Consider the following 26,833-nt stretch of genomic DNA (forward strand, 5'->3'; position numbering starts at 1 on the left):
TAAGTTTTGATGGCAAAATGTAACCCTGCGCTTTACAGTTACTCTCTAAAGAATCTGCCTCCATTAAAGTCAATGGAGCTGCGAGCTATTAGGTTACTAATAGGAGCTGTAATTGGTTGCTATAGGAATGAAAGACATTGTTAGTATAAGAAGCTTATGTGTGAGGTAATATGATGTCGGTGGAGAGATGGATAGAGAGATAGAAAGAGACAGACAAGGAGAGATGGATAGAGAGAGACAGAGAGTCAAAGAGACAGAGGCAGAGAGACACAGACAGACAGGGAAAGAGACAGAGAGACAGGGAAAGAGACAGATAGAGAGAGACAAAGAGGGAAAGAGACAGGGAAAGAGACAGGGAAAGAGACAGACAAGTAAAGAGATGGAGAAAAAGACACACAGACGGGGAAAGAGACAGACGGGAAAAGAGACAGATGGGGAAAGAGACAGACACGTAAAGAGACAAAGACAATGAAAGAGACAGACGGGGAAAGAGACAGATGGGGAAAGAGACAGATGGGGAAGGAGACAGATGGGGAAAGAGACAGAGGTGGAAAGAGACAGATGGGGAAAGATACAGATGTGGAAAGAGACAGACGTGGAAAGAGACAGCCGTGGAACGAGACAGACGTGGAAAGAGACAGACCTGGAACGAGACAGACGGGGAAAGAGACAGATGGGGAAAGAGACAGATGGGGAAAGATACAGATGTGGCTAGAGACAGACCTGGAACGAGACAGATGGGGAAAGAAACAGACAGGGAAAGAGAAAGACGGGGAAGGAGACAGACGGGGAAAGAGACAGATGGGGAAAGACAGACTGGGAAAGAGACAGAGACAAACGGGGAAAGAGACAGACGGGGAAAGAGACAGATGGGGAAAGAGACAAACAAGGAAAGAGACAGACAGGGAAAGAGACAGACGCAGAAAGAGATAGAGTCAATGAAAGAGACAGACAGGGAAAGAGGCAGATGAGGAAAGAGACAGATGGGGAAAGATACAGATGTGCAAAGAGACAGACGTGGAAAGAGACAGACCTGGAACGAGACAGACGGGGAAAGAGACAGATGGGGAAAGAGACAGACAGATAAAAAGACAGAAGGGGAAAGAGACAGACGGGGAAAGAGACAGAGACAAGGAAAGAGACAGAGATAAGGAAAGATACAGAGACAGATGAGGAAAGAGACAGACGGGGAAAGAGACATATGGGGAAAGAGACAGATGGGGAAAGAGACAGATGGGGAATGAGACAGACGTTGAAAAAGACAGACGGGGAAAGAGACAGACGGGGAAAGAGACAGAGACAAGGAAAGAGACAGAGACATATAGGGAAAAAGACAGATGTGGAAAGAGACAGACGTGGAAAGAGACAATATGTGACAGCACCATTAAAACAGCATCGACAGTAAACATTTACTCACTGGCCGATACCGGAAGTCACGTGACGTGATCATGTTACTTCCGGTGGTTTTCATGGTAGCACAGGGTCATGCGATGATTCCTGTAGCTCACATGATTTACCTTTTGGTTTCACCTGGCCCGGAGCTGGGTGAGCCAGAAAATGAGCATATCTGCTGTTTACATATAGCCCCCTAGGGGGATTAGTAAAATAAAAAAAAGTTAAAAAAAAAGTTTTAAAAAACTAAAAAAAAATAAAAGTTCAAATCACCTACCTTTCGCCCCATTGAAAATTAAAGGGTTAAAAAAATAAAAAATATACACACATTTGTTATCGCCGCGTTCAGAAACGCCCGATTTATCAAAATATAAAATCAATTAATCTGCTCAGTGAATGGCGTAGCGGCAAAAAAAATTCCAAACGCCAAAATTACGTTTTTTGGTCGCCACAAATTTTGCGCAAAATGTAATAACAGGCGATCAAAACGTAGCATCTGCGCAAAAGTAATACAGTTAAAAACGGCAGCCTGAGATGCAAAAAATAAGCTGTCACTGAGCCATAGATCTCGAAAAATGAGAACACTACGGGTCACACAATATGGCGTAAAACGTGTGCCACTTTTTTCGGACAAAGTTCTGATTTTTTTTAACCCCTTATATAAAAGTAAACCTACACAGGTTTGGTGTCTACGAACTCGCACTGACCTGAGGCATCACACCCACATATCAGTTTTACCATATAGTGAACACACTGAATAAAATATCTCAAAAACAATAGTGCTATCACACTTTTTTTGCAATTGTTCCGCATTTGAAATTTTTTTACCGTTTTCCAATACACCTATATGGTAAAACCTATGGTTTCATTTCAAAGTACAGCTCGTTCCGCAAAAAAATGAACCCTCACATGACCATATTGACTGAAAAATATAAAAGTTACGTCTCTCGGAAGAATGGCAAAAAAAAACCGGAAAGCGAAAAGGTTTTGAAACACAGCAAGTAAAGTTTGTAAAATCAGCAGCTTGTTGAGTGACAGCAGCTGCCAATCAGCTGATAGCTGGGGTGAATATTCATAGTTATCCCCTCCCTCTGTTTTTTATGCTAATTCTATTATACAATACAGTAGTTTAACTTTGTGACTAAAAGGACCTGTGCTGATGTCATACCCATGTGACCAGAAGTGGCGGGACCTCAACCAACTTAGCTTATACCAGGAAGCAACATTTTTCTGTTGGCTGAGGCCCCACCTTAGCAAAAGTAACAAGGGGAGGGGATAACTATGAATGCCCACCCCAGCTATTAGCTGATCAGCAGCTGCTGCCATTCAAAAAGATGCTGATTTTGCAAACTTTACTGCTTGTGTTTCCAAAAAATATACATCCGAGCTGACCAGTAAAGATATGTATAGAATCAGAATGATAGTGCCAGTATAGTACTGGCTTTAGGATATATAGGAAAATCCTGGTGATTGGTGCGCTTTAAGGTGACTTGAGAAAGAGAAAGAGAAATAAAATGGCAATATAATAGCATTATCCTTGCCCCACAATCTAGGATAATAGCGGGTAATATTCCAAAGCACATAATGTTTTTTTATTATTTTCATCATAAATAATTGATGGATTTATAAAACATACACAGAGCTCCTTATCAAGGCTTTAAAGGAAAGGAAAATACATGGTTTTCATTGTGTTATAAATGGGAATGATTAATCGCTGACTCCACCAGTAGTCCCAGTACTAGCTAGGAAAATAATTCAAAATGGATTTCATACACACTTCCAATTATAACAATTAAGCTATTTCATTATGAACGATTAATGGAAGAAACAAGACCGGTGAATTGCATAAGTACCAATTAAATCACCGGCATTGTACAAGGCAAGGAGTTGTGGAATACTATAAATTACATCAAGTAAGTAGGAAATTAGAAAACCAGATAAGTGTTCATGGGTTGTAAAATGTATTTGGTCTTATAGGTATTAAAGGGAACCTGTAAGGTCCTTATGTCCTCCAACCCAGCAGTATTTACATGTGTCTACCAATATTCGCTCTCTAACCAGCCCTGTCTAATGCTATTTACTAAAATCAATGTTTTAAAAAAATAATATATAAAGTGTGCTATTCCTATGCTAATTTGACCAGTGACTAGTTGAAGGGCTGTTGTGTCCCCAGACTAGTCAGCCCTGTTTTCAAGTTATCACGCCCCTGTGGAAGTGATAACATGATTTCCACAAATCAGTGTCGTCGCAGCTGCTGGAACCCTTGCCTATGGGCACGACTCATTCCAGCAGCGTCAGTGTGCCTCAAAAGCCTGATATACGCTTTCCGGCTTCAAAGTGGCGCACTGCGCATGATCAGAGGAAACTTCTCAATTTAACTTAAAGGGAACCAATCACTAGGATTTTCTTATATAAGCTAAAGCCAGTGCTATACTGGAACTATCAGGCTGATTCTCTACTGTACATACCATAAGTGGTCACCTCAGATGTTTAGGGTTTTGAAATCCAAAAAAGTAAACTTTATAAAATGAGTTGCTTGTTGATGGATAGTTGCACTGGAGCAGATAATATATTCATAGTTATCCCCTCCCCCTGTTAGAATTAGCATAAGTATTATACAAACTATTCACTTTGTCTGTTGCAGGACCTGTGTGAGGTCATACCCATGTGATCAGAAGGGGCGGGGCCTCTGCCACCAAAGCTGGATAACAGGTCACATGGGTATGACCCCACACAGGTCCTTCCACAGACAAAGTGAATTGTCTCTATAATACTTATGCTAATTCTAACAGGGAGAGGGGATAACTATGAATATATTATCTGCTCCAGTGCAACTGTCACTCAACAAGCAGCTAATTTTATAAACTTTACTTTTTTGGATTTCAAAACCTAAATATCCAAGCTGACCACTACAGGTATGTATAGAATCAGCCTGATAGTGCCAGTATAGCACCGGCTTTAGGTTATATATCGGGATGAGCGGATCCGAACTGTAAAAATCCGGATCCACGCGGTTTGAAAGATTTCTGGGTTCCGGATCCGGAATTCCGGGTGCACGATCCAGATCCGGCACTGGGGAAAATAATTGAAAAATAAAGAAAAACAGAGATAAAACAGCGTTCATACTTACCAAGACTCGGTGTCATGGGTCGCGCATTTACTTCCTGTACTGTGTATCGTATACACACAGCTTTCTGTGTTTTCCCCACCCACTGGCCGTCCTCTCGTCTGTGATTGTTTGCAGGAAGAAATGCCCCCAGCTTGTGACAGTATCTGCCGGCCATGCAGTCATCGCAACTCAGTCATTGTCTGCACAGCCTGTGGTCGTGATCTATGGCCGCTGGCTATGTAGCAGAGCTAAAGTGGCGTGGGACCTCATATGGATTACAATGGAGCTGCAGGGTGTTGGGGGTTAATAAAGAAGGGAAGGAGGGTGTGTGTTTTGTACTTTATACCAAATAAAAAATTCTTCTCTGTGTCTGTGTTTATTTACATTCACTTACGCAATGTTCTCCATATTGCTACTGTAAAGGTAGGTTACGTAGATAGAGAGCAAGAATTCCTCATATCTGTGTGTGCTATGTATAGGAGACAACTTAGTACAATAATTGCCGAAAGTGTTGGCACCCTTGAAGTTGTTCCAGAAAATGAAGAATTCTCCCAGAAAATGACTGTAATTACACAAGTATTTCCTGTGTGTGTGTATTGGAATAACACAAAAAAAAAAACAACAACAGAGAAAAAAGGAAAATTGGACATAATTTCACAAACAGCTCCAATAAGGGCTGGACAAAATTGTTGACATCCTCAACTTAATATTTGGTTGCACACCCTTTCAAATAAATAACTGCAATTGATCACTTCTAGGGATGATCGAATACCTCAAATATTCGGCTTCGCGAATATTTGCCCTTTAGGTCGCCGCTATTCGCGAATATTCGATGCGCAATGTAAGTCTATGGGAAACCTGAATAACAACTATTCGGAACTATTCGGGCTTCCCATAGACTTACATTGCGCATCGAATATTCGCATAGCGGCGACCTATTTGTCGGATATTCGCGAAGTCGAATATTTGAGGTATTCAATCATCCCTAATCGCTTCCTATACCATCAACAATCTTCTTACTTCTCTTAACTGGAATTTTGGACTCTTTTTCTGCAAACTGCTCCAGGTCTCTCATATTTAAAATGCACCTTCTCCCAACAGTTATTTTAAGATCTCTCCACAGGTGTTCAATGGGATTTAGATGTGTACTTGTGATGCCCTGGCAAAACCAGGTAGTCACAGATAGGCCCCTGCACAACACCCTTCCCTTACTAGGAAACACACAGCCGACCTGAAACCCTAGTCACCCCCCTAAGGGAAAGACAGACACACCAGTGGGCGGGACCATGTGGTTGGACACCCCCACCAAGGAGTCTAGACAGCCCGGGGCGGGAAACAAGCAGACTAGTTTTGTAGTTCAAGTTGAGATTAGTGGAGGCTGGAGCTAGGTGTAGCTCCAGCAGAGGAGGTTCAAGTTGGACAGTGCCAGGGTAGGAGCCCTGGTCCTTTGGCTAGGTGGCAGACGGTGGTCTCCGTCAGCAGGAGACGGGAAGACGGCTTGGCAGAACCGAGGTGGATCGGTACCGACACAGGGAACCGACCCGGAAACCGGAGCACAAAAGGGGGTATTCGGACCCTGAAGCCAGGACCGGAAACCAGCGGCCTGGTTAATTAACCGATTGAGGCCAGGACTAGAGGTCCTGTCCCACCCAAAGTCCCTCATAGAAGACAATAGCCCACCGATATGGATAGGAGGTCACCGCCAGGGCCCATAGATCCCACGGACCAGCGTCTGCGGGCACGGCTCCTTAGGCCACATCCAGCCGGGAGCGGACTCCTGAGTTCCAGACCAGGCAGTCCACCATACACAAAGTCAGTGCAGAGGAAAAGGACAGAGATCACCAGCCTGAGTGAGGATCCTGAATGCAACTGGCAGCGGTGGCCAGCCACCAGCACCTTGGTTTACCAAAGACTCGTGTGGTTTATTTACTGTGAGTAACCAAAACGTTCCCCTGTTGTTGCTATACCCTGCACAGAGACACTGGGCCCCGGGGCAACCACCCCTACCCACGGAGGGGTTAACATCCAGCTGCCACTATATCTCCCCCGGGTGCCCCATAACAGCAGCAGTGGTGTCCCACCTCACCACACACTGTGGGTGGCGTCACGAACTTAATACGGCCTAGCCCGTCCATCTACGTCCCCCATTTATTCGGCGTGTCCGCGAGACACCCGGGTCCGGAGACCCTCAAGTCACCCCCCTTAGGAGGTCCGGATCCAAGTAGCGGCGGCTGCTGGCACGGGGGCAGCACACCCGAAAACTTGACATCATGAACAGGATACTTACCTATCCACTTACCTGGTGGAAGTGCGCATTGAATTGGGCAGTCAGCGGTGATCCATTGAGAAATTTTCAGAAGTCGCCATTTTTGCCGCCATTTTTAGGTGCGAAAACTGCAGCCCAGCGTCTTCGTCCCCGAGAAAAGGGCGCAAAGCCGAAGCCCCGCCCCTGGAAACACGGCCGGAAGGGGAACCCCGAGGTCATAAAACGAAACTAACAAAGGAGAGTGTCGGCAAAAGACCAAGGAGGAGCGGGTGAAGAATTTGCAGCATGTGACCCATGCAAATAAAGGGCAGGAACTCCAGGACTCTGCCACCCTTTTGTTCCTGAGCACCAACCACGAAACATGGCTGACAAGTCTGGCAAGCCCGCAGTGGAGGAGCCCGTGCCCGGAACAGCCGATTGGGTGGAAGCCCAGACCGAGCACATGTGCCGCAGGATCCAGGCACAGGCAAGCTTCTTGCTGAAGTGATGGACGGCCGAGATGGCAGAGTTAGCTGCAGTCGTTCGGGCCCGTGAAGTGGAGGCAGCCTCGGAGGAGTGGGTAAGCGACCCACGCCCCTATGTCCCCCAGGGACTGGCCAACCAGGCTGAAGGGCCCATTCTGCCCCTGCCCGCGCCGCTGCCTCCCTCGCTGCCCACACCTGTTGCCGACATCCTGCTTGATCCACTGCGACCAACAACGGCAGCGGTACCCGTCCCATCTGCCCACGAGGGCCTGCCAGCAGAAGCTACCGGCAGCGAGCCCGTCACCGCCCCAGCACCCGTACCAGCTCCGCGCCAGCTTAAAGCCCGGAAGGTGTACTGTCCGGTCCCGAGCCCGGCAGCAAATCAGATGACATCGGTCCCGGTCTCGGAGGAAGCAGTGCCCGCGATGATGACAGCCCCGGCCATCTGCCTGGCCGCAACGGAGACAGTCCCCGACCCGAAGCCAGCACCGCCGGAGACACTGACCGCTCCCAAACTCCCGGCATCGGCTGAGGCGCAGTAGGGATGCACCTGCAGGGTAGCAGAGTGGGCCATGTCACAGCGGGGCCCTCCATTGCCAAAGGTGACGGTCATAGCCGGCACAGAGGGACTCCGGCTGGGCCCGGCCCTTGCGCAGGTAGAAGCGGAGCAGGGAGCAGATGCTCCATACTGAAAGCGGCAGCGGCGCCATCTGGGCAAGGAGATTGCAGCCCGGGAGAAAAGTTAGGCGGAGGTCCTGTGCCAGACCTATAGTAAGAAGGACCATCTGAGGAACGCCACTTTCCGGGTGCGGGGCCCGACGTACCAAGGCCAAGTCCGGCACTTTAACCCCCAAAAGGGGTGGGGCTTTATATACGACCCGGGCCTGGAGGCCGAAATCTTTGTGTCCCGGAGGGTCGTGGCCCCTCATTTGTGTAATGGCCACCCAGACCGGTACCTGGAGCCTTAAGAGCTGGTGTACACCCGGCATTGTGGAGAGAGGGGGTGGTTCGCCCTAGATGTAAAAAGATGGGTGAGCGAAGGTGAAAGGTATTACCTCCGCCCCTCTCCGCCATCAGAGAGATAGCAGACATGCTTGGAGTAGCAAAATCAACAGTCGGGTACATTCTGAGAAAAAAGGAATTGACTGGTGAGCTTGGGAACTCAAAAAGGCCTGGGCGTCCACGGATGACAACAGTGGTGGATGATCGCCGCATACTTTCTTTGGTGAAGAAGAACCCGTTCACAACATCAACTGAAGTCCAGAACACTCTCAGTGAAGTAGGTGTATCTGTCTCTAAGTCAACTGTAAAGAGAAGACTCCATGAAAGTAAATACAAAGGGTTCACATCTAGATGCAAACCATTCATCAATTCCAAAAATAGACAGGCCAGAGTTTAATTTGCTGAAAAACACCTCATGAAGCCAGCTCAGTTCTGGAAAAGTATTCTATGGACAGATGAGACAAAGATCAACCTGTACCAGAATGATGGGAAGAAAAAAGTTTGGAGAAGAAAGGGAACGGCACATGATCCAAGGCACACCACATCCTCTGTAAAACATGGTGGAGGCAACGTGATGGCATGGGATGGGCATGCATGGCTTTCAATGGCACTGGGTCACTTGTGTTTATTGATGACATAACAGCAGACAAGAGTAGCCGGATGAATTCTGAAGTGTACCGGGATATACTTTCAGCCCAGATTCAGCCAAATGCCGCAAAGTTGATCGGACGGCGCTTCATAGTACAGATGGACAATGACCCCAAACATACAGCCAAATCTACCCAGGAGTTCATGAGTGCAAAAAAGTGGAACATTCTGCAATGGCCAAGTCAATCACCAGATTCTTAACCCAATTGAGCATGCATTTCACTTGCTCAAATCCAGACTTAAGACGGAAAGTCCAACAAACAAGCAAGACCTGAAGGCTGCGGCTGTAAAGGCCTGGCAAAGCATTAAGAAGGAGGAAACCCAGCGTTTGGTGATGTCCATGGGTTCCAGACTTAAGGCAGTGATTGCCTCCAAAGGATTCGCATCAAAATATTGAAAATAAAAATATTTTGTTTGGGTTTGGTTTATTTGTCCAATTACTTTTGACCTCCTAAAATGTGGAGTGTTTGTAAAGAAATGTGTACAATTCCTACAATTTCTATCAGATATTTTTGTTCAAACCTTCAAATTAAACGTTACAATCTGCACTTGAATTCTGTTATAGAGGTTTCATTTCAAATCCAATGTGGTGGCATGCAGAGCCCAAGTCGCGAAAATTGTGTCACTGTCCAAATATTTCTGGACCTAACTGTATGCACACAAAGTGACATAGACCCTTAAAAGGGAAACGGTCATCAGGATTTTATACCCAAAACTAATGCATTCTATCTAATGGTGCTGTAATGCTGATTACATTCTATACCTTAATGCTGATCCATACTTTTATTTTTGCAATCTGAGTTTACATGTTACAGAAATTTATTGTTGTGTTGTGCCAATAAGGCCCAAGTGCAGTAGGCGGGCACCGCACCCGCACTTCTGCTGCCTCTCTGCCCCATTTCACACCATTATAATTGACAGGTCACTCTTCTTTCAGTGACTTGCCACTCCTTCCCAAGATTCAAGCGCCATTATCTAGTAAGAGTGACGTAAGGTCCTGAAGAAGGCTTTCAATATCTGGTGCAATCTACATAGTTTGCAAGCACCTGCCATCATAGAAAAGATGACAATTAGTGTCTGGCATGATCTGCAAACTGCAGCTCGAGACAAACACTTACCGTCTTCCTCATGAGGACCTTATTGTGCATGAACCGCCAACGAATTGTCAGTGCTTCCACTGAGTCTTGGGCAGGAGAAACAGGAGACCAAAAGAAGAGGTACCTGTCAATCACTGACAGGAAATAGGTGGTGGGCAGGCGATAGGGACCAGAGGAAGCAGGTCTGTAGATGTAGTGCCTGCCTACTGCACTTGCAGCTTATTTGCACAAAAATTCAACAATACATTTATCTAAAACATAAACTGAAATGTAAAGTAAAATAAATGTATGGATGTGATCAGCATTACAGTGCCATTACATAGATTTCATTAGTTTGGAGTAAAAAACCTGATGACAGGTTCCCTTTAAAAGTCAATTATATCACTAATATTATCTGCAGTAAATATAAATGATCTATTTGCCCCCCTTATAAGACCAAAAATACAGTTCAGTTCCGTTTATCTAGATGGCTGAAACTGACATGCACAATTGTGATTTTTCTAATGAGAGGAACTATGTAGGCTTTGATGCTTCTTGCTAAACGTAATCTAATTGGAACCATGTTCCATGTATTGTGCCTAGATGTAAAAAGAAGATTTTAGGTTCTAGACGAGAATACTGAAATAACCTTTAGTTTGTGGAGATATACAGTAGAATTGTTATACCTTCATCTGTTTGATGCTTACTATAATCTGCATTTTTCAGCCATCAGCAACAGTGAGACCCACAGACAGATTGTAGAATAGATGTAGTGAAAAGAAACTATGGGGGACAGCATGGAATTAAATGTTTTGTTTTTCTACACCACAGCACAGCATACCAGTGTGGATGTTTCAGATTTTGCTACCACAATAGAGCACTTTATTGGTACACGCATAGGTAATTCTAGCTTTCCAGCTGCCTGGTGCGAAAATTAAAATGGCACCCCTCCCTGCAGTACAATCTATATACCTGCCTTGAATAATCGCAATTCTGCCATGATCTTTTGGGTTTTGTTTTTATGGTGTTCATTGTATAAGAAATATGAACATGATTCTCCAGATCAGTACGATTATGGCCATAATATACTGGTATAGATTTCTTTATTTATTTTAGTAACTCGTAACATTTTTATTTTGATGAAGTTGTTGAGTTCTTGGGGTTTTTTTGCTTCATGAGATGATATAATAATAATAATCTTTATTTCTATAGCGCCAACATATTCCGCAGCGCTTTACAATTCAGGAGGCTCATATACATATCAAATACATAAACAAGTAACAATTATAGAAGATACAATATTTAAAGGGAAAAAAGGCAACCCTGCTCGTGGGAGCTTACAATCTGCAATGAGATGGGGGGGGGCAATGTACAAGTGCTTATTTACAATAACAATCCAGCCATCTCAAGGAAATGGGGGATAGATAATGGCTTCCTGGACCAATAGGCCAGAGCCTTGAGATGCATTTGGGTGCCATGGAGTTTGACGTGGTGTTATGTTCTGAGAAGTTGTAGAGGGATTAGGTGAAATTAGTTTGGCTAGGGAGTGTGATAGGCCGCCCTAAAAAGATGCGTTTTTAGGGAGCGTCTGAAGCTGAGTAAGTTGTGATTTGTCCTAACTTCTTGGGGTAGAGCGTTCCAGAGGGTTGGTGCAGCTCGGAAGAAGTCTTGGATCCGGGAGTGGGAGGTTCGAATTAGTGTGGATGTTAGTCGAAAGTCATTTGCAGAGAGAACGGGTGGGATGATAGACAGAGAGGAGGGTGGAGATGTAGGGGGGTGCCGCACTGTGGAGAGCTTTGTGGGTGAGAACAAGAAGTTTGAATTGGATCCTGTGATATATGCGCAGCCAGTGCAATGACTGGCACAGAGCAGAGGCATCCGAGTAGCGGTTAGCCAGATAGGTGACCACGGCTGCTGCATTAAGGATGGACTGTAGAGGAGAGAGTCTAGTTAGGGGTAGACCAATTAATAGAGAGTTACAGTAGTGAAGGCGAGAGTGGATCAGGGCCACGGTGAGGGTTTTTGTCGTTTCCATTGTGAGAAAGGGGCGGATTCTAGAGATGTTCTTGAGGTGCAAGCGGCAGGAGCGGGCAAGATATTGTATGTGGGAGGTGAAGGAGAGATCAGTGTCAAGTATAACCCCCAGGCAGCGAGAATTGGATGCTATATGCTAATGACACTCGGCTAAAAATCTGTTGTAAGCGTGAGCCGAGTGTCATTTTACTCGGATCATAATTCTCTCCCATGCAAGAATCAGATTGCAGGTGAAGATAAGATGGAGAATTTAACCTCTCCATCTTCTCCATTGTCTGTCTCGGCATATATCAGACTTCACTCAGATGTCATCCAAGTGCAGTCTGACATTTTCCATGCATCCATTGACTAGAATGAGTGCGCGCTGTCCTGGATACACTGCCAATCCTGGAACGCAGCGATTTTTTTTCTCATGCTGAATTGGCATGAGAAACACTAGTCGGCACTCCTCCATAATATAACATTGGGGCAAGTGTTATAAGATATGGCTCGTCGGAGTTATATGCAAATGGAAGCACAGCCTAAGAGAAAGATGCAGGCTATGTTACATAGCCAGTATCTGCTCATTGTGGAAAGGGTTCAGCTCCTGAGCCCATTCTGCACACTCCAAATCACTCCATGGTCAAGATATCCGTCATTCAATGTTACGCCGGAGTCACACTTGCATATGACGCACACGAAAATCTCGCATTATACTCAGCCCCATGTTAGACAATGCTGCAGCTCAGATCAGCATGTTTTTCCTCTGCCTTAATCGTACTGAGGAAAAAAATTGCAGCATGCTGTGATTGTCTGTGAGAGCCGTATCACTAGTACAACCTCCGTTGGACAAAGCTCACCTACTGAGTTTCTTCATGACAAACTGTTCGCCTAAGTCTACATCAGGGCTCTGCTATTGGACTAGCACCAGTGGAAACAGTTGCTACCCAAGTTGCCCAGATTGGGGTCTGGTACTCACTACGGTGGGATAGGGGTACTCTGTTGTACAGTGCTGCATTTGACTCTCTAGTACTGGTTTTGGGCCTTACCAGAACCACCCCATCTCTGGGCCTCCGGTGTTCAGCAGGCTTGCACACTATCTTTCTCAACTTCACTCTAAAGGGGGCTTTACACGGTAGCGATATCGCTAGCAATTTCTAGCTATAGCGACCATGTAAGTACCCGCCCCCGTCGCGCATGCGATTGTTTGTGATCACTGCCGTAGCGAACATTATCGCTACACAGCGTCACACATACTTACCTGGTCGGCGTCGGCGCTGTGACTGCCGAACAATCCCTCCTTCAAGGGGGACGGACGTTCGGCATCACAGCGACGTCACCGCAACGTCACTAAGCGGCCGGCCAATCAAAGCAGAGGGGCAGAGATGAGCAGGATGTAACATCCCGCCCACCTCCTTCCCTCCTCATTGGGGCCGACGGCAGGTAAGGAGACGTTCCTTGCTCATGCGGTGTCACACACAGCGATGTGTGCTGCTGCATGGGCGATGAACCACAACGCTAAACAACCCTTACCGATTTTTGACTTTGGGACGACCTCTCCATGGTGAACGATTTTCACCATTTTTGAGGTCGCCTAAGGTCGCTGGTAAGTATTACACGCTGCGATATCGTTAATGACGCCGGATGTGCGTCACTAACAACTTGACCCCGGCGACCAAACATTAACGATATCGTAGCGTGTAAAGCCCCCTTAACTCTATTCTCCAGCCTATTGTCTCTGCATGGTTATATTATATTTATCTCCTCCCATTATTCTTAACAGTTTATATAGCGCCCCTGAAGCCATCAGGGTTCTACAAGGATCTGTATCCCCACCAGGATGCAGGGCCTCCCCCCTTAGGGACCCAGAACCCCAGTGCCGGTAAGACCAATTACCCAGGTAATCCCAGTTTTCCCCAACAATCCCCCATACAATGGTACCCACCTAGGGTGGGACCATGGATGGCCGCCTAGTGGTGAAGCCACTCCAGTCCACTAGTTGACTAGGTGGGAAGGGCAGACTGTAAAGAGTAGTCGGGAACACAGGAAGTCAACAGTGAGAGCGTAGTGACTGTGAGGAGAACTGTAGTGACAGGCGAGGAGTAAAGGTGGAAGTGAAGTGACTCCCTGACTCGGGTTGACGGTGACCTGGTACCGAGGAGAGGTAGTTGCCGGAGGAGTACGGTGGAGAACTCCCGGAACTACGCACCGACGGGGTACAGGACCCTTGGACAAGAAAGAGCTTCAAGTCAACCTGTTAACACCTGCACAGCAAAGGGGACCATCAAGGGCCTTGCTGACCATAAAGAATCCGAAGACTCAGTAGCAAAGAGAGAGCCGGGGACAGGACCAGAGACTGCATACCCACAGGGTTCACGCTACTGTCAGGCGGACCCTAAGTGTTCCATACCACGGGGACCCACTTACCAGAAACAGGTGCAGGGGGAAAAGGTACCAAAGAATCAGACTGGCACTGGGACGAAGGGGACTTGGAGGCAAAACCAGCTGGCCTTGGGCAACCAGTTAACACCCGAAAAGTGAGTAAACCAGTTGCACTGAATACCTGTCTGGACTCCTTTCTCCGATGTCTACTGCACCATACACCTGCTGTGGTAATACCCTACTTGCGGAGGGCCCAAGTCATCAGAGCTTGCACATTCCATCAGCGCCAGCAAAATCTGTAGCGGCGGCTCCCTACACTTAGCTGCATCACCGTAAGTGGCGTCTCAAATAACTTTATTCACAAATCCCCTGTAAACATACCCTATTACAAAAAGGGCCCAGGGCACCACCGTGACACTCCCAATAGAGACACTGCCTGGAACCGAGCGTCCCATATCCCTGGGTGCTACATTTACTATCTCACTGCCCCTGTAGCAACCTCCAATACCCTGCTAAGGAGCACTATCTAAATCCGGCCACTAGATGGCGACTTATACAAAATAAGCATTAACGTGTTATTCACATCAACAACTATTTACATTGTTGTCATGTAGCAATGATTGACGTCTTCAGGGCGGGGCCATAGAGCCTAGCACCCCCTTACACATACACATTCTTCCACGGATAGAACACATACCCATTACAATATACAGAGCTGTTCACAAGTCTGTGGTTTTCTGAAGACCATGTGTTTGCAAAAAAAAATCACAGAGACATGTACGTTTTTGATCCGCAACATGGATCCAAATTATGCATACAAACCTGATGATCCGTAAAAATCACTGAAAGCACAAAAGCACACATAGCAACAGTGTGCAATCTATGTGCTTTCCATCGAAAATGTAATGATAAGGAGCTTTGTAATCATACATTAAAATCTGTTGGCAAAACTGACAGTGTCTAAACCCTGATGAAACTCGGATGAAAAATACTGATGAACAACAGAACAATTATTGACATTTGAATGAGGTCTAAAGTGAATTTATCAGGCAGATTTCACAATACAAATTGCAGAGGGTATTAAGGGGAACCAGAATTTTCCTATATAAAGTGGGGCCACCACCACCTTATATACAGTGTTCTAGAATACTGTATACAAGTGACCAAGCCGATCTGTATAACATACAAAAAACCTTTATTAAACTCACCTGCGGGGCAGTCAATCCGTTGGGGTAGGGGAAAGATTGACTTATTATTATTACACTGGCAGTTTGGTATCAATCACCAAAAAATGTAATGCAAGTGTGATGCCCTGGCCGGGCCAGGTAGTCACAAATAGGACTCCACATTACACCTGTCCCTCATAGTTAACATTCAGCCAAACATTAAAACCCTAGTCCCCCCCTCAGGGCTTGATGGACATACCAGGGGGCAGAACCAGGCGGTTTGAAGACACCCACCGAGGAGTCTCAGATAGCCTGGGGCGGGAAAGTAAAGAGTAGAGCAGAGAAGGTTGAGAGTTCAAGTTGTAGAGGTGTGTGGGCTGGAGCTGTGTGCAGCTCCAGCAGAGGAGAAAAAAACAATTTGAGCAGGTGCTGGTGTAGGAGCTCTGCTACCTTTGGCAAGGAGGCAGACGGCGGTCTCCGTCTGCAGAAGCTGGGAAGATGGCTCGGTGTAACCGAGGTGGATTGGGACAGGGTTGTAGCCCGCCGGTACCAACCCGGGGAACCGATTCAGAAACCGGAGCACAAAGGGGGGTACTCAAACCCTGAAGCTAGGTCCAGAAGCTACTGGGGGCTAGATAATTATCTGATTGCGGCCAGGACTAGAGGTCCTGTCCCACCCAAAGTCCCAACTGAAGGCAACAGCCCAAAGGGCCAGCGTCTGCGGGCAAAGGGCTCCTGAAGATGCAAGCACAGGCAGTCCACCATCCAACACAGGTGCGGGAGAAAGACAAAGACCACCAGCCGGGTGGGGGACCAGACCGCAGCCGGCTGCGGGCACCGACCACCATCACCTTGGTTTACCAGAGACTCGTGTGTTTACTAATAGTGAGTACATCAGCACCCTCCGGTCGCCCATCTCCCTGCACCACCAAACACCCCCAACGGGTCCCGGGGCCACCATCCTTGCCCATGGAGGGGTTAACAACTTGCTGCACAACATCTCCCCCAGGTGCTCCGTAACTGCAGCAGTGGTGTCCACCTTCACCACATCCCGTAGATGGCGTCATGAACTTAACACGGCTCCGGCCGTACATGTACGTCCCCAAACCACAACCCCCCTTTTATTTGAGGTGACCGCGAGACCCCCGGGTCCGGAGACCCTCGAGCCAACCACTGAAGGTCCGGATCCGAGCGGCTCGGCTGCCGAGCACGGGGCTGTACACAAGAGAAATGGTCTTTAATTAAAAACAAGCGGATGTTTAAAAAAAAATAAAATAAAAAACCCTCGCATAATTGGTTAACAGTCAGCATTGACAGCCATATTTGCTGTGAATTTTTTCCTATTTCATGGCTAGCTTAATTCAGCTGCTTAGCTTATCAAAGTCACTGCCATGTTGCAAATTCACAGTAGCTGTTCCAGTGGAACTTGGTTAATTAAAGAAGCAAGGTGGCAGCTGTTAGTCTATATTCCCCGAATTAGGTTTCTAAAACGCATTTGCATTTGCTAATCCAGCAGGATGCATAAACAGTGTTAATGTAAAAGCAGAATAATGATATTAGTAATAATAAATGTGCGGTGCTGCCGCTGAAAGACTGATTGATATTATTAAGGTTTTTATTGAACAGATTCATAAATTACTCTGTGTTCAAAGATGATCACCTTAGGGCAAAAAACAACAAAATGCATGACTAGTTCATTAATTCCTTTACTAGTTCAGTCACAGAGGAAGGTATCACGGGATTTCTGCAGGATATACTTTGTTATTAATCTCTAAAGAGGAGACAACAGAAAATTCCCGAAGCGCCGTATACTTCCCAGAATACAGAGACCCTGTCGCTTGCACAACTCTCCCCTCTCGGTATATTCCAACCTTTGGTTTTCGTCCTTTTCATTTTTTCCTTATTTCAATTCTTGGTTTCAACACTCTAAATTATTCTCTTTATCTTGAACCTGTTGCTTTATCATTTTCTTTGTCTGTTTTACATTTTACTGAATGTTCACTTGAGATTTTTTTGAGGAGTGTAAAAATTGCTAAAGAAAAAAAACTTTGAAGACTCTTCCGATTCATTTTTATTGGAAATGATTTGCCGTTCATATATTCAGTCTTTGAGCATATTTAATTAGCTTCAGATGTTCAAAAGTGCCACGTGATTAAAATAAGTGAGCGGACCGTTCTTCAGGCATATACCGCGATGAAGCAGCTCCATGCTTTATAACAGACGTCAAGAAGACTGCTATCAAACCGCTATATAGACACTTGAGCATCTTTTTTAGCATTTCATAAGCATTTTTGAGGCATTTCTCATCATATGGGCTGTGCTCACACAAGTGTATAACACAGCTGAGTGCTATCCAATATTTTATCGGATAGTCTTCGAACCAATGTTATACTATGCGGTATTGTTGACCAGTGCTTATTTTCTCATGCTGATTCGACTTAAGAAGAAAATCATTGTATGCTTGAATTGGACAGCACACACCCATACAAGTCTATGGATGCATGCAAAACAACGGACTGCACTATGATGTCATCTATAAAGCCTGCTGTACACGCTGCAATATATCTTACAATGTGTCAGCGGGGTCACATCGTAAGTGATGCACATCCGGCATTGTAAGTTACATTGCAGTGTGTGACAGGTACGTGCGATTGCGCTTGAACGTTAAAACGTTCACCACATACACATCGTACCTGTCTCTAGAATTGCACGTCAGATTGTTCATCATACCCGGAGTAGCACACATTGCAGTGTGTGACACCCCGGGAACGATGAACTGATCTTACCAGCGTCTTGCGGCTCCCGGCCCACTATGCGGAAGGAAGGAGGTGAGCGGGATGTTTAAGTCCTGCTCAGCTCCGCCCCTCCGCTTTTATTGGCCGGCTGCCGCGTGACGTCGATGTGACGCCGAACGTCCAGGAAGTGGACGTTCACCGCCCACATCGAGGTCGTATGGACGGGTAAGTACGTGTGACGGGGGGTTACTCGTATGTGCGGCACGTTCAACAAATTGAACGTGCCACACATACGATGGGGGCGTTGCAAATCGCATACGAAATTGTATACGAAATTGCAATGTGTAAAGCAGGCCTAAGGATAGTCCGATTTATGTTGACACAGACAATGGAGAAGACAGAGAAATTAAGTTTTCTCCTCACCTGTAAATGACACTTAGATCAAATGTGGCGCCCCTGACCTGGTCAGGCACCACTGAGTACTGCACCCATGCTGGGGACAGTACAATACAGGTAATCCAGATGGCTGACAGGGGTGTGGAACACAGGCGCATAGTGATCAGGTCTCACACATGTACCCATGAGAGGACCCCTGGGGATCCCAGGAGGGGGCAAAGCCTATACCTCCACTGGAATAGTGGCAGGGGGTTAAAAAGCCTCCATCTCCTCTCAAGGGGTGTGGTGGAGAGTCTGGTTGCTAGGTGGCGTAGGCAAGAACAGGAGAGGAGGAGGAGTGAGCCAGTTCAGTGTAGAGTCCAGGGAGCTCAAGTGAGGAGCAGATCCCTGGAGCTGTGCAATCTGACAGCGCCCGCGCAGTGACTACAGACGGGGGAGAACGGTCAACTAGGAGTGCTGCCTGAAAGCCAGCTTCAGCTAGAGAGTGCACGGAGTGGGAAGTAAGGAGACTTCTAGAGAGCACCAGGCCCAACCGGGCGGCAGATCCCGAAGCGAGGATAGATTCACCTTTCCCTGCTAAACCTGCCGGTGTGGGGCTCTTACAGCCCACACCACAACAACCAAAAGCCGCAGCCACGTAACCGCAAGTAGGGCCCATAGGTCACAGGAGGCAAGAGGCTGGAGTGGCCTGGCCCGGGGAACAAGCAGCACACCAGGCCCATAAGGGGACAGGGCCAGAAGCCATCCCACCAAGGCCACGCTGCCGGCAGACGAGCCAGAGAGAGGGGAGCAGGGTGGTAACAGCTTCCCTGGAGGGGTCCTACTACGCTTCAAGCAAAGGATCCTCCTAAAACAGAAAGAGTGCAAGGAAGGCGAGTGGACAGCTACCCTCAGAACGGCCTCCTGGAATTCCTGGTTCCACCTGGTTATCACAGTGTCGCCCGGGCATCTCACCGTGACCTCCAAACAGTGAGTAAACACGTTAAAAGACTTCTTGGACTGTGTTTGAGTCATTCTGCGACTTGTGGTACTACAAACTCACACCGGGCCCTGGGGCTTGCCTCACTCTCAGGAGGCTACTATATCCGACTGCACCCACCATCAGCCCCAGGCGACCCTCAACCTGCAGTGGCGGTCCCTACTGGCCGCAATACTGAGAGTGGCGTCACGATCAAACAGAAGATTTCCTACCAGTGACGGAGATCCAGCTTCGTGGAGTCCCTGAAGGTAATGCACCGACACAACACCTGTGGGGCTTCACATCTGGCGTCACGAACAGGATAAGGACTAGACCTGTCCAGACAGGTGACCATGTGCCTGGGCGGTCCGCTTGAAAAATTGGAAGCGCCGCCATATTGCCACCATGAAAAGCGCGCTGAAAAACAACAGCAGCCCGCGCTGGAAGAAGTTACCGCCCACGAAGAGGCGTGGCTACCAAGAGATCCCCTGCAGAGTTCTGACCTTGCCAGCTATGAGAGTGGAAGCGTCGAGAGACGGCGGGAAGGAAGGAGAGCCACAAGCCTGCTGCTGGGAGCGGAGCTACTGAAAGAGGCAGAGCAGAAACTGGACAGCTTGTTACAGGAGGCAGCGAAGAGTCCACTGCTGGGAGACCGTGCAGAAGACGACGCAGAAGAAATGGCGTCTGACCGCAGGAACCCAGAACCAGGCTCCGCTGCCTGGTGGTACCGAGAGCTGGCCCAGTTTTGCAACCGGCTGGAGACCCGGGTCGTGGAGCAGATTCGGGAGGAACGGATGGAACTGCAGGAGCTGACCGCGGCGGTTCGGGCCTATGAAGGGAGAGCTGCATGCCGAGTGTCAGGCGGGACGGCGACGACGCAGACCCCAGTGCTACCAACAACGGGTGAGTCGAATGATGCCCCGGCCCGCGCAAGTGCCCCGACCCCTGCTGCCACGTCCGCGGTCCCTGAAGAGGCGTCCGGTGCGGCGACGCTGAAGCAGGCCGCAGCCACGCCAGGTGCGGCCCTCCAAGCCCCAGCGGCTGCAGCGATGCCCTGCTCGGCCCACCAAGACCCAGTCCCTGCAGCGATGCCCTGCCCGGCCCGCCAGGACCAGGCCGCCGCCATCCTGGGCGCGGCCCGCCAAGACCAGGCCGCCGCCATACAGGGCGCGGCCCGCCAAGCCCAGACTGCTGCAGCGACGTCCAGCCCAGCCTGCACAGAGCCCCCTGCAACAGCGACACTGATCCAGGCCGCCGCCATGCCAGGCGCGGCCCGCCGAGACCAGGCCGCCGCCATGCCAGGCGCGGCCCGCCAAGACCAGGCCGCCGCCATGCCAGGCGCGGCCCGCCAAGACCAGGCCGCCGCCATCCCGGGCGCGGCCCGCCAAGACCAGGCCGCCGCCATGCCAGGCGCGGCCCGCCAAGGAAAGACTACCTCAGCATTTACCCCGGCCTGCAAGGCCAGAGCAGACACCGCTCCCCAGTCAGAAGAGGTCCCTGCTGGAAAGCCCACGCTGGGGGAGGACCCCGAATACTGGCGGCTGAAGGCTGACATGGAGGCCAAGTTTCCACAATGGTTGGTGGACCGGTACATGCTCCCTCCGCATACCCCCAAGAGAATTCCAGCAACCCCTGCAGCCGCGCCAGAGAGTCCACCGCCCAGACCAGCTGAAGAGAGCCCATCCCCAGCACTGCCACAACCAGAGTGCAGTGAAGAACTAAGGGGGAGGGGAGGCCAGGAAGCTGAGGAGCTGACTCCGACGCCAACCGCAGCAGACCCCTACCCAGAGCCGGAGATGCTGCCCTATTCCCGCTGGGAGGAGGAAGACTTGACACCGTCAGCAGACGAAGATCAGCCCAAAGACCTCACCTGGAAGCCTGCAAGCATGAACCCAGCCCGCAAGACACGGCGCAGCAGAACACAGTTTGCTCCAGCACCACAGTCTCCTGAACAGAGAGCAGTCACCGCCAGAGACCTAAAGGAGAAGCGTATGTTGAGAGAGTCCAAAGCCCAGGCTAGAGGACCCTTGTGTTATGGCGTAGTGGAAGATTTCAACTTGAAAAGTGGTTATGGCTTCATTGTAGCACCAGGAATAAAAGAAGGGATATTTGTAAACCGCAGAGATGTGAACGCTCATCTGCCAAGAGGACACCCTTGCAGAAATCTGAAAATGGGAGATTTGGTACAGTTTACCATGCACCAAGGTGAAAGGGGATTGTACGCGCTTGACGTAGCACTATGCACCAGCAAACCTTACAGCCACCCCATGCTACAAGAGAGAAAAGACAGAGATAAAGACACAGATGAAGATCAAGAAAGAAAAGACAAAGAACCTACGGATGAGACGACCACAGACGACGACAGAGACCAAGAAAGCAGCAGGTGCCACCGCCATACAGGCTCAAGCCCTGGTAAAGAGGAGTAAAGTAAAGTAAAGAAAGAAGTTACCAGTTGAAGTTTTGAAAAAGTTTGTTTTGCAACGTTCTCAAGTTTAAGCATGTGCCCACAAAAACTATTGTGAGAAAACCATAAACCTTAAGGCTATGAACTGGCTATAGCCACAAACTCTCGCAGTGTAAATAGTTACACCAAAAGGGCACCACCACCACCAGAGTCAGCCTGTTTAGGGGCTTGGCTCGTCTGCAACCAGGAGGAGCCCGTCCGTATATAGGGCCTTGGCTCACCTGCAACCAGAGAGCATGCCTGTTTATGGGGCCTGGCTCTCCACCACAAAGAGGGTACCTGGTCAGCACCAACTGTGGAGGCCGCCTCTGCATCCTGCCAGAAGAGGCTGACGGCGCGGATCCACCAGGCCAGGTATACCCTGAAACCACCAGCCCATGAAAGCCGCCTCTACATCCTGCCAGAAGTGGCTGAAGCCGCGGCCAACGTGAGAGGGTTTTGGGTGGGTTAACGGACTTGTGGGTGGAGGGTGGTGATGTCTGATACCTGGTGCTTTTAAATGTTTTACATGTTTTAATGTTTTATGCATTTTAAAATGTTGTCTTGCAGCCCGAGGACGTGCTGGTGATAACTAAGGGGGAATGTGGCGCCCCTGACCTGGTCAGGCACCACTGAGTACTGCACCCATGCTGGGGACAGTACAATACAGGTAATCCAGATGGCTGACAGGGGTGTGGAACACAGGCGCATAGTGATCAGGTCTCACACATGTACCCATGAGAGGACCCCTGGGGATCCCAGGAGGGGGCAAAGCCTATACCTCCACTGGAATAGTGGCAGGGGGTTAAAAAGCCTCCATCTCCTCTCAAGGGGTGTGGTGGAGAGTCTGGTTGCTAGGTGGCGTAGGCAAGAACAGGAGAGGAGGAGGAGTGAGCCAGTTCAGTGTAGAGTCCAGGGAGCTCAAGTGAGGAGCAGATCCCTGGAGCTGTGCAATCTGACAGCGCCCGCGCAGTGACTACAGACGGGGGAGAACGGTCAACTAGGAGTGCTGCCTGAAAGCCAGCTTCAGCTAGAGAGTGCACGGAGTGGGAAGTAAGGAGACTTCTAGAGAGCACCAGGCCCAACCGGGCGGCAGATCCCGAAGCGAGGATAGATTCACCTTTCCCTGCTAAACCTGCCGGTGTGGGGCTCTTACAGCCCACACCACAACAACCAAAAGCCGCAGCCACGTAACCGCAAGTAGGGCCCATAGGTCACAGGAGGCAAGAGGCTGGAGTGGCCTGGCCCGGGGAACAAGCAGCACACCAGGCCCATAAGGGGACAGGGCCAGAAGCCATCCCACCAAGGCCACGCTGCCGGCAGACGAGCCAGAGAGAGGGGAGCAGGGTGGTAACAGCTTCCCTGGAGGGGTCCTACTACGCTTCAAGCAAAGGATCCTCCTAAAACAGAAAGAGTGCAAGGAAGGCGAGTGGACAGCTACCCTCAGAACGGCCTCCTGGAATTCCTGGTTCCACCTGGTTATCACAGTGTCGCCCGGGCATCTCACCGTGACCTCCAAACAGTGAGTAAACACGTTAAAAGACTTCTTGGACTGTGTTTGAGTCATTCTGCGACTTGTGGTACTACAAACTCACACCGGGCCCTGGGGCTTGCCTCACTCTCAGGAGGCTACTATATCCGACTGCACCCACCATCAGCCCCAGGCGACCCTCAACCTGCAGTGGCGGTCCCTACTGGCCGCAATACTGAGAGTGGCGTCACGATCAAACAGAAGATTTCCTACCAGTGACGGAGATCCAGCTTCGTGGAGTCCCTGAAGGTAATGCACCGACACAACACCTGTGGGGCTTCACACAAACTCTGAACAGAGATTGAGCTGAGTGTCATTATCACAATTGGGAAGATTCTCTCACATGAGCCGTGTGTCCCCAGCCTAATTGTAAGTTCCCACAATGAATATTTGCATTTTTTTGCGCAACGAAAATATGCTATGTCAAAAATCCACCAGAGTATTACAGTTCCAGCAAAGTGAATGGGATTTCTCTAAATCTCATGTACACTGTACTATTTTTTTAGCATGTCACTTTTCTCTTGCAGGAAATATGCATTTTATTTGCTGGTTCTTGATATCTCATGTGTTAATTAAAATGTCTCTGTTATGAATACATCCTGTTATTTAGTTTTGATAAAACCTTGTTCCTAAAGTCATGTGCAGAATATATGTGCATTACATGTGTCTTTAGCATGTTTCTGCAACAGCACACAAACATTTTTTACCTGCAGATTTTCCTGATGTCATTCAAGTTAATGGGGAACATCTGAGAATTCACTCCATTGCTGGCTCAGATCAGCAGTAATGGCAACAGAAACCACGCTGTCATTGTGCACAGTGCACTTCGTGCTGGGACTAGCCCAACCCCAGAAACAAACATCACTCATGACACTTCAGTTCAGGGACGGGGCAGAGGCTGTGACTACCTCTGCCCACTGAGCATGCTTCAATTGAGTATCCCTGCAAGCACTAAGATTCTCAAACAATGGAAATGGAAAGAGAGGCACTGTGCACACAGCTTTACAGTCCACATGAGCTGTTAAAGTGGCAATTCCCAGCTGACATATAACCCCAAAATTATTACCCCAATTTCCAATGCACCAGGGCAATTGGGGTTTTTCCAATGGATGCACCACTTCTAGGGTGTCTGCGGGCTGCTATTTTTAGTCTGCGAAGGACCAAATAACCATAGGCTCTCCCAGCCTGATACCAGCTCCCAGCTGTCTGCTTTACCTTGGTTGGTTATCAAAAATAGGAAGGACGCCAAGCCATTTTTTTAAAAATTAAACAAATAATTTTAAAAACAGAGTGGGAACCCCTCTACTTTTGATAACCAGACAAGGTAAAGCAGACAGCTGAGGCCTGCAGTCCACAGCTGTCTTGCTTACCTAAGCTGGTTATTAAAAATACAAGGGGACACCTCATCAATGTATATTTGTTTATTCCCTAGCCACATGTTTGTAGGCAATTGTCCTATTCTTACACCCTTTTGTTCATACGGCAAACCCCCTACCCATTACTACAACCATTTTATAGCCATTTTACTGTACCAAAGTTAGAGTCCCCATTTACTTATATAGGGTTTGGGATCCTGATTCAGTCAAGTCTGGGTCAAGACCTGAATTTTTAACTAAAGTCTAGCAGAATAAGTGAACCCAAGCTTCCACAGGTCCGCTCAACCCTAAGTTTCAGTCATATTGCTGATAGTTCTCTTGTTTTTCCTTTCCTTTGATTTCTATTCAGTGTTTTAACTTCCTCGTTGTGCTTGCCCTATTTCATCTTGGGATGCGTTCATTGCTGGCTACATTCCAAGATAGATAGATGTTTGGAATCCCAGCTCTTCAGTTAAGGATTATTTTGCTGAATTATCTATACTGCTTTGTCTTGCAGTTTGCTTAGGAGTTTCCCTTCCCAGCATTCTTCCCATTCTCTTATATTTAGGATTTGGCCTGTTTGTCTATTCCTTAAAGCTGGTGTCACACACAGCGACAACGACAACGACGTCGCTGCTACGTCACCATTTTCTGTGACGTTGCAGCGACGTCCCGTCGCTGTGTGTGACATCCAGCAACGACCTGGCCCCTGCTGTGAGGTCGCCGGTCGTTGCTGAATGTCTAGCTTCATTTTTTGGTCGTCACTCTCCCACTGTGACACACACATCGCTGTGTGTGACAGCGAGAGAGCGACGAAATGAAGCGAGCAGGGAGCAGGAGCCGGCGTCTGGCAGCTGCGGTAAGCAGTAACCAGCGTAAACATCGGGTAACCAAGGGAAGACCTTTCCCTGGTTACCCGATATTTACCTTCGTTACCAGCCTCCGCCCTTGCTGCCAGTGCCGGCTCCTGCTTTGTGCACATGTGGCTGCAGTACACATCGGGTAATTAACCCGATGTATACTGTAGCAAGGAGAGCAAGGAGCCAGCGCTAAGCAGTGTGCGCGGCTTCCTGCTCTCTGCACTGTGACATGTAGCTGCAGTACACATCGGGTTAATTAACCCGATGTGTACTGTACCTAGGAGAGCAAGGAGCCAGCGCTAAGCGCGGCTCCCTGCTCTCTGCACATGTAGCACAGCGACGTTATGATCCCTGCTGCGTCGCTGTGTTTGACAGCTAAGCAGCGATCATAACAGCGACTTACAAGGTCGCTGTTACGTCACAGAAAATGGTGACGTAACAGCGACGTCATTGTCGCTGTCGCTTAGTGTGAACCCAGCTTAAGTCTTTTGTGTTTCTACTGTGTTCCTCCATCTTCCCTGTATGACTATGTAAACACATTCTTAGTTCTTTGTCTCACCCTCTGCATGTGTTAGTTTTGTGTTTATAGTTGAGGGTGTAATTAAGGTCAATCAGGGCCCGCTGATGTGAAATGGGGGCGCCATTGTGTAATCTTGGGGTGCCAACCACCAGGGTCAGGCAGGGACAAATCAGGGTCAGATATAGGGCATTGCAGGTTTAACCTTTTTTCTGATTTGTTCATCCTCATGTGTGTGGTGGGGCTCAGTCATAAAATTTGCACTGCGATTCTCAAACAAAGTGTCATCAAAAAGGAAGCGAAAAAATAAGTAGTTAGACAGTGTAGTTCTCAAACTAAGGATAGGGAATTTTTAATTCAAATATGTTAGAAAATTGTTTTACTGTAGATTATGGCATTAAATAGATAGAGATTTAGGAGGAACATTACTTTCAGACCACTCCTTTAAGATCCGTGAAGCTCGAAACCAAATATTTGAGCCTTTTGTTGTACATTTTCTTTTGGATACATTTGATTGTTA

The sequence above is a fragment of the Anomaloglossus baeobatrachus genome, chromosome 2 (assembly GCF_048569485.1).
Source record: "Anomaloglossus baeobatrachus isolate aAnoBae1 chromosome 2, aAnoBae1.hap1, whole genome shotgun sequence".
NCBI classification, from domain to species: Eukaryota; Metazoa; Chordata; class Amphibia; order Anura; family Aromobatidae; genus Anomaloglossus; species Anomaloglossus baeobatrachus.